This window comes from Cololabis saira, chromosome 22 (genome assembly GCF_033807715.1).
Source record: "Cololabis saira isolate AMF1-May2022 chromosome 22, fColSai1.1, whole genome shotgun sequence".
Classification (NCBI taxonomy): Eukaryota; Metazoa; Chordata; class Actinopteri; order Beloniformes; family Belonidae; genus Cololabis; species Cololabis saira.
In genome coordinates this window covers 37,646,902-37,661,950 of record NC_084608.1, presented here as the reverse complement: position 1 = coordinate 37,661,950, position 15,049 = coordinate 37,646,902, and the positions used below count along the sequence as shown (strand labels likewise).

The following is a 15,049-nucleotide window of genomic DNA, read 5'->3' as shown; positions in this document are numbered from 1 at the left end:
AACGTGAGCGAGGATGCGCCGCCTGAGGATCAACTTTCCCTGGAAACGCAAGTGATAAACTTCTTCAAATCTAAAAGCATCAGGATCGACCCAAACAACATCGTGGCTTGTCATACACTCCCAAGAAAGGATCGCAATGCCAAATCCAACATCATCATCCGTTTTTGGAACAGAAAACACAAAGTGGAATTAAAGCTGCGAGCAGCGATGAACGGTCCCTCGCACTCACGGCCACCGCCCCCCATAAGTATCAGAAATGACACCACCCACGACTTCCTATGTCAAACCATTCAAAAGTTATAGCAGAAAAAAGGGACAACCAATCAGAAGAAGGGGCGGGGCTAATTCAGGCCAATGAAGGTCAAGGACTCCATAAAGAATCTGATGACACCACCCACGACTCTCTATGTCAAACCATTCAAAAGTTATAGCAGAAAATCGGGACAACCAATCAGAAGAAGGGGCGGGGCTAATTAAGGCCAACGAAGCTCAAGGACTCCATACAGAGTCCCATGACACCAACCACGACTTCCTATGTCAAACCATTCAAAAGTTATGGCAGAAAAAAGTATTCTAGGGGGCGCTGTTGAGCCGTTAGGCCACGCCCATTAATGCAAACCATGAAATATCAAATTTATCGCCAAGTCTGTCTTGCATGCCAAATTTGGTGACTTTTGGAGAACTATCAAATATGGACCAATCAGATTTCAAAATGGCCGACTTCCTGTTCGTCTTTGGCCATGGCTCCAAGAGACTTTTCTTTAAGTTGTGCCATGATACAGGTGTGTAGCGATTTTCGTGCATGTACATCAAACCGTATTGTGGGGCTTGAGGCACAAAGTTTTCCGGGGGGCGCTGTTGAGCCAATTTGCCACGCCCATTAATGCAAACCATGAAATATTCAATTTATCGCCAGGCCTGGCTTGCGTGCCAAATTTGGTGCCTTTTGGGGAACTATCAAATATGGACCAATCAGATGAAGGGAAGCGCTTTTTGGCGTCTAGCGTCGCCACGGTAACACTTTTGAAAGAGAAAAGTAATGCGTGTAGTCGCAGGATGGAGACGCACATTTTGATGTATAACACATCTGGGTGCACGATACGGTTCGGGCCGTATTAATTCTCGAAGGAATGGCATATATTGCTCCAAAATTACGCGATTAATTCAGAATGTTCAAAATGGCCGACTTCCTGTTCGGTTTCGGCCACGGCGCCAAGTGACTTTTCTTTTAGTTGTGACATGATACAGGTGTGTACCGATTTTCGTGCATGTACGTCAAAGCGTATTATGGGGCTTGAGGCACAAAGTTTTTTCTGTCTGAACCAATCAGATGAAGGGTGGGCACGCTTTTTGGCGTCTAGCGTCGCCACGGTAACGCTTTTGAAAGAGAAAAGTAATGCGTGGTCTCTGAGGATGGAGACGCACATTTTGATGTATAACACACTTGGGGGCACGTTACGGTTCGGGCCGTATTAACTGCCGAAGGAAGGCATAAATTTCGCCAAAATGACACGATTAATTCAAAATGGCCGACTTCCTGTTCGGTTTCTCGACATGACGCCCAGAGACTTTTCTTTAAGTTGCGCCATGATACAGGTCTGTACCGATTTTCGTGCATGTACGACAAACCGCATTGTGGGGCTTGAGGCAAAAAGTTTTCAAGGGGGCGCTGTTGAGCCATCTTGCCACGCCCATTAATGCAAACCTTTAAATATCAAGAAGAAGAAGAAGAAGAAGAAGATTTTTTTTTGATTTTTACAAACACAATTTATTTACATTTTCACAGGATACAGTTCACATCATATGTCTTAAAGTGCTAAAAGTGCCTAAAACAAAACAGAATACCCAATAAATAAATAAATGGCTACATCAGCATTTCAGTCTTGAAGAAAAAGTGCAAAGTGCAGTTCATTATTTAAAACATTACACAGGAAATTGTTATAACACCAGAGGTTCTTAAAACAATCCAAATCATTCATCAATTTATAAAAATTGAATTCCAGTCTCAGTCTGCATCTCGTGTTGCAGCGCCACACTGAGGCGGCCTCCTGAACTGCTCTGTCCTCTATTCTGTTTTTTCTGGATATATAGATCGCCATCTTGGCTTCACCAGAAATAAAATTTAGCAGCTGCCACTTTGTTTGACTTCTCTTCCTGTATCCTGCACCATAAATAAAATTTGTGTTGCAAAAAGTCTCATTAAAAAGACTAAAAACAGTGGTTAAAAGAGTGAAGAGCTGTGAAAGTCTCTTACACTCACTAAAAACATGGAAAACCGTCTCGGAAGGTGACAGAAAGGGCACTGGTTTGACACAGCAGGATTAATGACAGAGATGAAGGCATTGGTGGCAATGGCTCCGTGTAAAATCCTCCACTGGAGGTCGGCTGTTCTCTTCTTGAGGGGAGGTTTGTACAAGACTCTCCACTGCGGACGCTCTCCATCTCCTCCCAGCTTGTCAGTCCATACAGTGGACGCCCTGTCACACAGTCCTTTTTTGTTGACAGCTTTTACACAGTTTTTGTAGAGGGATTTTTTGTCGGCTGTGTGCAAGCTGAGCAACTGAGGGTCGTTGAGGAGAGGTCCGTCCAGCTCTCCAAGTTGGGGACAAATCAACACCTCCGGGAACAGGTCCGTGTGATCAGGTTCAGTCCCTCTGCCATAGTCCATCAGGAGGCTTCTCTCCCTCCCAGAGAGCCTCTGCCTCCACAGCTCCAGAATCCTCTGGGTCACCCTGCTGGACTGGATGCCCAGCAGAGAGCCCACCGCCTGAGAGTCCGACAGCGCCGGCCCCGCGATGTCCACCAGCTGTTTCAGGACCAGGGCCTTGGTCCTGCACAGCGCTGCCGTCAGCCCAGGCACAGCTCCACTGCAGACATCCAGCCTGGCTCCATGAACTAGTGGTTCTCTCAACAACCAGAACAGAGAGTTAGAGCTTTTTCCTGAATCACATTTAAAAAGGGCCCATGATTTAAAAACACCCTGATAAAAAGGAGGTTACCCATTTAACCTTAAAAATTTAAAATCGGTTAAAAACAAAGCAGCATCCAGTCCCAAGTTACTCACACGTCTGAGTATGCAGCCGGCCACTTCTCTCCACACCAGATCAGTCGGCCCTGACAAAAACCTCTGAATGAACTGTAGTCTGAAGGTGGCAGTTCTGCTGGCCAAGTGGATGAGGCCCTGTCCCCCCCTCCTCTCTGGGTAAAAACAGCACCCCCTGTGGCACCCAGTGAAAGCCATCCCAGAAAAAGTTGACAAGCTTTGCTTGGATCTGGGCTAAAAGACCTGATGAAGGATCCATACAGGCTAAACGGTGCCAAAGCAGGGAGGCCACAAGATTGTTCAGCAAAAGAACCCTGCCTCGATATGACATCTGAGGGAGCAGCCATTTCCAATTTTTTAGTTTGGCTTCAATTTTTTCAGTGACGCCCTCCCAGTTCCTCCGGATCGTAGCCTCGTTCCCGAGGAAGACGCCAAGGTATTTAAGGCCGTCAGTTTTCCAGGACAGACCATGGGGAAGAACTGGGAGACCGTCACGCCAACTACCGACAGCAAGAGCTTCACTCTTGCTCCAATTCACCCTCGCTGCAGACAGAGTGTTGAAAGAAACTGTTAAATTACATAAAATGTCAATATCATTTTGGTTTTTAATTAAAACAATAACATCATCCGCGTAAGCTGATAAAATTATGTTTTCACTAAAACCAGGTAAAATCAGGCCACGGATTCTTGTGCGGATCTTGCAGAGGAGGGGTTCCAGGGAGAGTGCGTAGAGCATCCCAGACAGAGCGCAGCCCTGCCGGATGCCTCTACGCACCCCGAAAGGAGCACACAGACTGCCATTAAACTTCAGTACACTCTCAATGTCACTATATAACACCTGGATCTTGGCAATGAAACCAGTGCTGAACCCAAACCTCCCCATGGTTTTCCAGAGGAAGCCGTGCTCAACACGGTCAAATGCCTTTTCCTGATCTAACGAAATGAGACCAGTATTTATACCCAATGAGCTAGAGACCTCCAAAACATCTCGAATTAGGTAGACATTGTCTACCATGGACCTGCCGGGCACACAATAGGTCTGATCCCGGTGGATGACCTGCTCCATAGCTTTTCTAAGCCTGTTGGCCAAAGCCTTGGACAGGATCTTATAATCAGTGCACAACAGTGACACGGGGCGCCAGTTCCTGATGTCCTGCAGATTCCCTTTTTTTGGCAGCAGGGAAACCACAGCCCTCAGAGGTCAGACTTTCATTAAACACCTCTAGAATGTCAGGTGCCAAAACACTCCAGAAGGCTTTGTAAAATTCGACCGTCAGGCCATCGATGCCAGGAGGCCGCCGTCCCTGCATACCCTGCAGAGCGGCGTGTAGCTCCTCCATCTGCAGTGGCCGGTCTAGCTGTGAGTTGGTCTCCTCAGAGACCTGAGGCAGTTCACCACAGAACCCCTCAAACAGATCATCATCCTCCACATACTCGCTGGTATAGAGGGATGAATAAAACTGCACAGCTCGCCTTCTGATCTGACCAGGTTCAGTGAGCTCCTGCCCCGTGTCAGAGAGCAGAGAGTGGATCATTTTCTTCTGTCCATGCTTCTTCTCCAGGCCAAAGAAGAAGCTAGAGGGAGCATCCATCGCTGTGATGTTCTGGACCCGGGACCGGACCAGTGCATCCTGTACCCTGGTGTCCAGCAGGTTGGCTAAAGCCACTTTTTTGGACTTGAGGATTTCAATATATCCTCGATTTCCTGTGGAAGCACTCATTGTTTCCAGCTCCACGATCTCAGTCTCCAGGTCTTTCATAGATCGACAGATGTCACGTGTGACATTGAGAGTATACTGCTGACACAAAAGCTTTATCTCAGTCTTACCATGGTCCCACCACTGCCTAAGACAGCTTTCCTGTGTCTAAAACCAGTCCAAAAAAATCTAAAAGCCTCGCTAAAACCTTTGTCAAATGTTAAAACTGAATTAAAATGCCAGTATGCACTCTTAGGTAAAATGTTTTTTTATGGTGACATGACATAAAACCAAAGAATGATCCGTAAAACCAGCTGGCATTATTTTACACAGCATAAAAACATTAAAATGGTGCCTAAAACTATAAAAACGATCAAGTCTGGCTAAAGAGATTCTATCCTCTCTCAGGTGGGACCATGTGTACTGTCTGCAGTCTGTATGCATCCTTCGCCACACATCCACCAGGCCGTGGGAGTAGACCAGCTGCTTCAGAGCGTGTTGGGAGGCTGGATGAGGCTCTGCATGATTACGGTCTAAAAACTCGTACTCGGTACAGTTAAAATCCCCACCCAAGAATAAAAAATCCTCCGAGCCACAGCAATTCAGTCTAGTGTTGACTTTTTCTAGAAAGCTCTTCCTCTCTGCACCGTTTGTTGGAGCATAAATATTCATAAAAACAGTGTGTGATGTTCAAACTGTGCCTTGACTAAAAGACACCTCCCCTTCACCACATGCTCGACCCTAGTTTCTGTCCCTGACTGGCAGTCATCTGACTGCAGGACATGTCACTGCAGTCAGATATGCAGCCTTCACTGTCGCTGCTGTCTGCAGCACTCGGTTTTGCCCACAGCCGACCAGTCTTACAGCCCACAACTTCCTTCTGGGTATTTTTGCGCTTACTGCGCCGTTTTAAAGGATGAGGATCACATACCTCCATGACCTCAGCCTCAGTAGCTGCACCACCCTCACACAATTCACCAGGCACTTTACCGGTTTCGGCCAGCTCACCTGTTATTTTTTCTGTTTCACCCAACTCACCAGTCACTTTACCGGTTTCACCCAGCTCACCTGTTATTTTTTCTGTTTCACCCATTACTTTACCAGTTTCACCCAGCTGACCTACCTCACCCAGCACACTTGTCACCTCACCCAGCTCACTTGTCACCTCACCCAGCACACTTGTCACCTCACCCAGCTCACTTGTCACCTCACCCAGCACACTTGTCACCTCACCCAGCACACTTGTCACCTCACCTGCTTCAGACAGCTCAGGTCCAAGCCCACCTGTCACCTCAGCTGCCATTTTACCACCTTCACCTGCTCCATTCTCCCCCTCACCACTCACCTCAGAACAACCACCGTCCCGGCTCTGTTCCTTCTCCACCTGACTCTCAACCACCGGAGCGGATGAAGCCGCGGGGGGGTCCGACCCAGACGGAGCGTCTGAGTCAGCTCCCCCCACAGCCCCATCCCCCACCGCGGCACCAGGACTCCGCCGCGCAGCAGGAGCTGGCCGCTCGGCCGCCGCGCCAGGGCCCCCCCCGGAGCCCTGCGGAGCCGAGCCGGCGCGGTTAGGACAGGCCTTAATGAGGTGTCCCCCCTCACCACAGCCAAAACACTTCACCAGGGAAGAAGTCGCAAACAGAACATAATCAAAATCGTCCACACGAACAAAGAAACAATAATTAAACTCTTCGGTCTTATTGTTCAGGATCATGAAGAGCTGTCTCCGGTACGATACAACATGTTTTAAAAGTGGTGACTTGCAACCAGATAAGATCTTTTTTATTGGTGATATCACCTTACCGTGCCGAGACAGCTCTCTTATCAGGAACTCATCACTGATGAAGGGAGGAACGTTTGACAGTGTGATTTTAGTTGCTGGCTGCGTCAGCGGCAGCACGGGCTCAAACAGCCCATTCACTGTGATGCCTTTCTCCACCAAACATTTCACCTGCTCCTCCTTCTCCAAAAACAAAACCACGGCTTTGTTCATGCGAGCAGCAGACATGACAGAGCTGTGCCCGATGATCTCCCCCACAGCCAAAGCCACCTCCTCCACGCTGCACGGAGAGCCGGCACCGACTTTGATGCCATGCTTCCGAGACAGCCTGGAGAAGCCACTGGCAGCCATTTTGGCTTTGAGTGGTCCTCCAGCCAGACAAAGCCTGGCTGGCAAAAACACACAAAAACAACTACAAACTTAAATAAAACTAACCAAAAGCAACACTAAACAACTGACACAAACACCACTAACAATACATGAAAGAACAAAGGACAGAAAAGAGAAAAATTCACCATCCACTCTCAGCTCTTCCACTCACACTCCTCTCACAAGAAAAAGAAGAAGAAGAAGAAGAAGAAGAAGAAGAAGAAGAAGAAGAAGAAGAAGAAGAAGAAGATTTGATTTGATTTGATTTTACAAACCCATTTTATTCAACACTTTCAATATACAGTGTCAATCATCATTTTACTTCACCACAGATTCATAATTAAAATTCAACACATAATCAACACACACATACAGTATACACAAACCTTCAAATCTCCCGATAAATATATAAAACCATTCAGTCTCTCAGAATATCATTAAACACAAGCTCCTTGTTCAACACAGCACACAAAATGTTCTGATGACACCATAAATCTGAGAAGCTTCCCAAGTCCTTTATCATCCTGTAAAACGAGAACTCCAGTCTCAGTCTACAGCGGACGTTACAGCGCCACACTGAGGTTGGATCTACACAGGATAGACCTTCCACCTTATTCCTCCTGGAGATGTAGACCGCCATTTTTGCTTCCCCAACAATAAAATTTAGAAGCTGCCACATTGTCTTGCTTTCTTTTCTGTACCCCACCCCATAGATAAAAGTTGTGGTGGAAAACGTCTGATTGAAAAGTTTAAAAACACGTGCTAGCAGAGTGAAGAAACCTGTCAGCCTTAAGCAGTCACTGAATATGTGGAAGGTCGTCTCTCTCATACTACAAAAAGGGCACTGGTTGGACACAGCAGGGTTAATGACGGATAAAAAGGAATTTGATGCAATGGCACCATGAAGGACTCTCCATTGCAAATCCCCCGTTCTTTTTTTCAATGGGGGTTTGTAAATAACCCTCCAATGCGGAGTAGCGCCTCCCATCCTCTCAGTCCATGCACACGGGGCTCTACCTCCCAAAATCTTTCCGTTCAAGACCTGCACACATGTTTTATATACAGTCTTTCTGTCAACTGTGTGTAGGTTGAAAGTTGTGTCTTTTAGGAGAGGGCCTTCCTGCTCGAACTGCGGGCTGAGATGAATCCCTGGGGGGGGGTCTGTCGGGTCCGGTTCTTTCTCTGTGCCACACTGCAAGAGAAGCTTCTTCTCTTTTAGAGTCAGTTTTCCTCTCCAGAGCTGCATTATCCTCTGGACCATCCTGACGGATTGGAAGCCCAGCACACGTCTTACGGCCCCACAATCCGTAAGGGCTGGTCCTGCAGCTTGGATCAAATGTTGCAGGTCGATGGTCTTGGACCGGAGAAGCGCAGCCGTCAACCCGGGCGTACTTTCACTGGAGATGTCCAGTCTGGCTCCATATATCAAAGGTTCTTTTAGAAGCCAGTACAGAGAGCCGGAGCTATGCTTACCTCTGCTGGACTTGAAAAAAGCCCACACTTTAAAAATACTTTGATAAAACGGAGGTGCCCCTTTAACTTTTAAAAATTTTGAATCAATAAAAAACAGAGCAGTATCCAGTCCCAAGTTACTCACCCTTTTAAAGATACAGCTGGCCACACCTCTCCACACCAGGTCTGCTGGGCCAGCTATGAACCTCTGCAGGAACAACAGCCTAAACGCTGCTGCTCTGCTGGCCAGGTGGATGAGGCCCTGCCCCCCCTCCTCTCTCGGTAAAAACAACACACTTTGTGGCACCCAATGTAAACCTCCCCAAAAAAAATTTACAATTTTCTCCTGGATCCTTGCTAAGAGACCACTAGGAGGATCTAAGCAGGACAGTCGGTGCCACAAAAGCGACGCACACAAGTTATTTAAAATCCGGACTCTGCCCCTATAGGACATTTGTGGCAGTAGCCACTTCCACTTCTTCATTTTTCCACAAATCTTTTCTTCCACTCCTTCCCAATTCTTTTTTTCCATGGCTTTGCTCCCAAGGAACACTCCAAGGTATTTCAACCCTTCTCTCTTCCAGGCCATGTTCTGGGGGAGTGTAGGGAGGCCATTGGGCCAATTCCCAACTGCAATTGCATCGCTTTTGTCCCAATTTACTTTTGCAGCAGACAAGACTTTGTATTTTTCAGTCAAATTAATGAGTGTATCAACCTCATTTTGAGTGGTGACTGCAACAATTACATCGTCTGCATAAGCAGTTAAAACAATGTTACTATTAAAACCTGGTAAAAACAGTCCATCAATACTGGATCGTATCCTTGAGAGGAGGGGTTCGAGGGAGAGTGCATAGAGCATCCCGGACAAGGAACAGCCCTGCCGAACGCCTCTATGCACCCTGAAAGGAGCACACAGACTGCCGTTAAATTTCAGTAGACTCTCAATGTCTTTGTACAGCACACGGATCATGGCAATGAACCCAGAGTTGAACCCAAACCTCTCCATCACTCTCCAAAGGAACTGGTGTTCAACCCGGTCAAAAGCCTTCTCTTGGTCTAACGAAATGAGACCAACCTCACTGTCCAATGAGCTGGAGAGCTCCAAAATATCCCTAATTAGGTAGACATTATCTACCATAGACCTGCCGGGCACGCAGTAGGTCTGGTCACAGTGGATTACTTGCTCCATGGCCCCCCTCAGCCTGCAGGCCAAAACTTTGGACATAATCTTATAATCCACGCACAACAGCGACACAGGGCGCCAGTTCTTTACCTCCTGCAGGTTCCCCTTTTTGGGAAGAAGGGTCACCACTGCTCTGCGACATGAGAGAGGGAGCGAACCGCTGGCCAAACTCTCATTCAAGACATGCAACAGATCAGGACCCAAGATGTCCCAGTATTGCTTATAGAACTCCACCGTGAGTCCATCGATACCTGGGGCTTTCCTTCCCTGCATACCATGCAGGGCGGCCGCCAGTTCCTCCAGCTGGAGAGGTCGGCTCAGCTGAGCGTTTGTGTCCTCAGCTACCTGAGGCAGCCCTTCACAAAAAAACTCCCTCTCCAGCGATTTGTTGCCCTCATACTCCGATGAGTAGAGGGAGGAGAAAAACTGCACAGCCCTTTTTCGGATCTGGCTTGGTTCTGTCAGCTCTTGACCTTTGTCAGACAGAAGTGCATGGATTATCTTCCTCTGCCCTTGTTTCCTTTCAAGACCAAAGAAGAAGCCAGAGGGAGCGTCCATCTCACTGATGTTCTGATACCTAGACCGGACCAGCGCGCCTTGCACTTTAGAGTCCAGCAGGTTGGCTAAAGCCATCTTTTTAGATTTGAGAACTTCAATATGTCCTCGATTTCCTGTGGAATAGCTAAGTGCTTCTAATTCCACGATTTCACTCTCCAGGTCTTTAATAGATCTACACATGTGCTGTGTGACATTGAGAGTGTACTGCTGGCACAAAAGTTTTATTTGGACTTTCCCATGGTCCCACCACTGCTTAAGGCAATCAAATTCATTTTTCCTATTTCTAAAACCACACCAAAAATAGTCTAAAACCTCCTTAAAACCTTTATCCAAAATCAATACAGAGTTAAAATGCCAGTACGCACTCCTTGGCACACTATTCTTAAAAAAACCGTCACAAAAAACCAAAGAATGATCTGTAAAACCTACTGGCACTATTCTGCAATCCTTAACCACATTAAAATGATGTTTAAAACAATAAAACCTATCCAGTCTAGCTAAGGAGATCACTCCTTCATTTACGTGGGACCAGGTGTATTGACGACAGTCTGCATGCGTCCTCCTCCATACATCCACGAGGCCATGCGAGTAAATCACCTGCTTCAGAGTGTTTTGGGAAGCTGGATGTGGCTCTGCATGATTTCGATCTAAAAACTCTGACTCTGTACAATTAAAATCCCCACCCAAAAATAAATAATCCTCCGAACTGTGGCCGTTAAGATTAGAATTAACTTTTTCTAAAAAAACCTTTCTTTCTGCTCCGTTATTTGGAGCATAAATATTCATAAAAACCAGGGTAAAAACATCAAATGTAGCTTTAACAAGTAGGCACCTCCCCTCGACCACCTGCTCTACTTCTAGAGAGGACAGAGTGAACCTTCTGGAGAAGAGTATACCTACCCCACCACTCAGTGTGGTGCCATGGCTTAAAACCACTTGGCCCTCCCATGCTTTCTTCCAGTCTCCCTCATTACACTGGTCACTATGAACCTCTTGCAAAAACAGCACATCAATACATTTAGTCCTTGCTGCGTCCAACACAAGTGCCCTCTTCTTTACCTCCCTCGCTCCATTGACATTCAGAGTTCCCATCCTGAACCTATCCATATGGGAGGTTAAAAAAGAATAAAAAAATAAGATAAATAAAACCATGGACTGCATCATCATCTTTACATGTTTATGAGCTTTCGAACTTTAAACATGTGCTTTTTTAACCTGTATATTTCTTGTTCAGTTAGCTGAGATGATTCTCTATGCTTTATTATATTTTTGGCTGACAGGAAAAAGGTCAACTTGTCAGAGAAATGCTGATCAATGTTGAGTCTTTTTACACCTTTTGTCCTCTGCAAGAAGCTCTTAACCATCTGAGAAGTGTATAGTTTTTTCTCTTGACTAGCAGTTACTTCTTGGCTCTGTGAGAGAGAGAGCTCACTGACGTCCGACATGGAGACTTCACTGTCGCTGGTATCTGCTGCAGCTGCTCCATCTCCCAACCGTCCCGCTTTTGCTCCTCCCTCCACCTCCACATTTTTTCGCTTACTGCTCCTAGTCAGCACTGGTTTCCAGCTTAAGGCTCCTTCACCCTCCCCATCAGCCTGCACACACACACCCAATGTCAGTTCACTCACACCGGCAGCCTGGGCACACACACGATCAGCCTGCACACACTCAGCTGATGTCATTTCACTCACACCAGCAGCCTGCTCACACACACCAGCAGACCCTTCCCCAGTCTTCTCAGACTCATCACCCAGTGTTTCACCTACACTCCCTGCAGCCAACGGTTCCTCAAGTACGATCTGACTCGTTACTTCTGCCGCCTCCACATTTTCCTTCTCCTTACCTGTGTCTCGCAGTTCACCTTCGTCCATCTCTGCAACTCCATCTGTCCCAGTTACCTCTTGTTCTCGTACCTGTCTCTCTAAATCGGACCCTGCTCTCTCTTTTCCTTCCAATCCAGCCGTAATACCCGCATCTGCGAGAGCCGCCCGCTGCGGAGCCGGGTCGGGGCTGCTTCCCGATCCGACCGTAACCCCCGCACCCTCCGGCGGAGGGGCGGCAGCGACCGCGGCCGGGTCTGGCGGAGCTCGGTTCATGCAAGCCCTGATTAGATGGCCCTCCTCCCCGCAGCCGAAACATTTTGCATTTGATGACGTTGCAAACAGAGTATAATCAAAATCTTCAATCCTCACAATAAACTTGTAGTTAAACTCTTCTGCCCGGTTTTTGAGAATCATATACACCTGCCTCCGGTGTGACACCACATGACGAAGCAGCGGAGATTTAAATCCTGAGAACAGCTTTCTGATGGGGGACACCACTTTGCCATGCCGGGACAACTCCCGCAGCAGAAAATCATCGCTGATGAAGGGGGGCACATTAGACAGAGTGATCCGGGCTGCAGGCTGCGCCAGCAGCTGCACTTCCTCAAACAGCCCGTTCACAGTCAGCCCCGACTCCACCAGCTGTTTCACCTGTTCCACCTTCTCTACAAACATGACCACGGATCGGTTCACCCGAGCCGCGGACTTAATTGATCCGTGGCCGATCCGCTCGCCCACGGCCAGTGCCGCATCCTCCACACTGCAAGAGGAACTGGCCAACAACTTAATTCCATTTTTTCTTGAAAGGGTGGAGAAACCTGGGGCTGCCATAATGGCCTCACCTGGCCTCACCTGGCCTCCTCCTCCCGACCAGACCAAGTCTGGCCACAAAGCACACTTTAAACAAAAACTTAACAAATAACCATTAACCTAACAGACTTAACTAAAAAAATAATAATAATAAACAACCCACCACCGTGAACAGGACAGTATTCAAGAAAAGATAGTAAACCAAACACCACTCTCTCCACTTCCTCATTCAACCTCCCAGAAGAAGAAGAAGAAGAAGAAGAAGAAGAAGAAGAAGAAGAAGAAGAAGAAGAAGAAGAAGAAGAAGAAGAAGAAGAAGAATTCCTACAGATACAATAGGGCCTTCGCACTGAAGGTGCTCGGGCCCTAATTAAAGCTGCAAGCAGCGATGAACGGGCCCTCGCACTCACGGCCACTGCCCCCCATAAGCATATCAGAAATTACACCACCCACGACTCTCTATGTCAAACCATTCAAAAGCTATAGCAGAAAAAGGGAACAACCAATCAGAAGAAGGGGCGGGGCTAATTCAGGCCATTGAAGGTCAAGGACTCAATACCGAGTCCCATGACACCACCCACGACTCTTTATGTCAAACCATTCAAAAGTTATGGCAGAGAAAAGTATTCTAGGGGGCGCTGTTGAGCCGTTAGGCCACGCCCATTAATGCAAACCATGAAATATCAAATTTATCACCAGGCCTGGCTTGCTTGCAAAATTTGATGACTTTTGGAGAACTATCAAATATGGACCAATCAGATGAAGGGGACGGGGGCTTTTTCGCGTCTAGCGTCGCCACGGTAACACTTTTGAAAGAGAAAAGTAATGTGCGTCGTCGCAGGACAGAGACGCACATTTTGATGTAAAAAAAACACAAACATTTCTGACAAAAATTTCAGCATGCAGCCAGGCTCAAACTCCCGACCTCTGGCACGAAAGACCGCAATTTTCTGGCTGAGCTATGTCTCAGCTATTCCTTTCACTTTGACAAACTGGCTTAATAGAGACCAACATAGCGATAAAATGTCTGGAACTTTTTTTTCCTAATTTTTTTAATATTTGTAATCAGAAGAAGGGGCGGGGCTAATTCAGGCCAATGAAGGTCAAGGACTCCATACAGAATCTGATGACACCACCCACGACTCTCTATGTCAAACCATTCCAAAGTTATAGCAGAAAATCGGGACAACCAATCAGAAGAAGGGGCGGGGCTAATTAAGGCCAACGAAGCTTAATGACTCATTACAGAGTTCCATGACACCACCCACGACTTCCTATGTCAAACCATTCAAAAGTTATGGCAGATAAAAGTATTCTAGGGGGCGTTGTTGAGCCATTAGGCCACGCCCATTAATGCAAACCATGAAATATCAAATTTATCACCAGGCCTGGCTTGCATGCAAAATTTGGTGACTTTTGGAGAACTATCAAATATGGACCAATCATTGAAGGGGGGGTGCGCTTGTTGGCGTCTAGCGTCGCCACGGTAACACTTTTGAAAGAGAAAAGTAATGCGTGTGGTCGCAGGAGGGAGACGCACATTTTGATGTATAACACACCTGGGTGCACGTTATGGTTCGGGCGGAATTAACTGCCGAAGGAATGGCATAAATTGCGCCAAAGTGACACGATTAATTCAAAATGGCCGACTTCCTGTTGGTTTTCGGGCATGACGCCAAAGTGGAGATTTGTAAAACCTCCGTCTTCACGTTTGCTTGTAAACAGAGAGAAACGGACCTTTAGGCTTCAGAACGTCTCATTATGGACAGAAACGTCACCAGCGTCATGTGTAGCAGCTGTGGTTACGGTTTGTTTGGCCGCTGTGATCATGATGGAAGCTGTTAAATGATAACTGACTTCACTACTGTCTTAATGTGGCTGTTCAGGTCTGAGTCAGAACCACTCCCTGATTTCTGGGTTGGATATTTGGTTTTTAGCTTCACTACTTTACGCTGAATGCCCACGTTTAATCTTATTTACTTGGTTCCAAACGCGATTATTTCTATTTTTATCGTCAATTAACTGAATTAAATCAATGCATTTGATCAAATGTTTTAATTGGATTATAGTATGTAGGTGAGATGCTTATATAGATCAGGGTGTCATCTGCATAGTCATGGGAGCACATTTTGTTCTTTTTCATCATTTGAGCAAGTGAGAGCATGTACATATTAAACAAAAGAGACCCCATAATTGAACCTTGAGGAACTCCACATGTTATTTGTGTTAACTCTGATAAGTAGTTACCTAAAGACAAAAAATATTCTTTGTATTTTAGATAGGACTGAAACCAGGTTAGTGCTGTGGTAGAAAGTCCCACCCAGTTCTTCA

The 15,049-nt window shown here is 46.8% G+C and overlaps 1 protein-coding gene across 6 annotated transcripts in view; it reads right to left on the bottom strand.

The window, feature by feature from the left end:
• Positions 1-15,049, bottom strand: part of LOC133423615 (NACHT, LRR and PYD domains-containing protein 12-like) — a 112,492-nt gene that overhangs the window by 73,442 nt on the left and 24,001 nt on the right. The gene's annotated exons all lie outside the window — the stretch shown is intronic.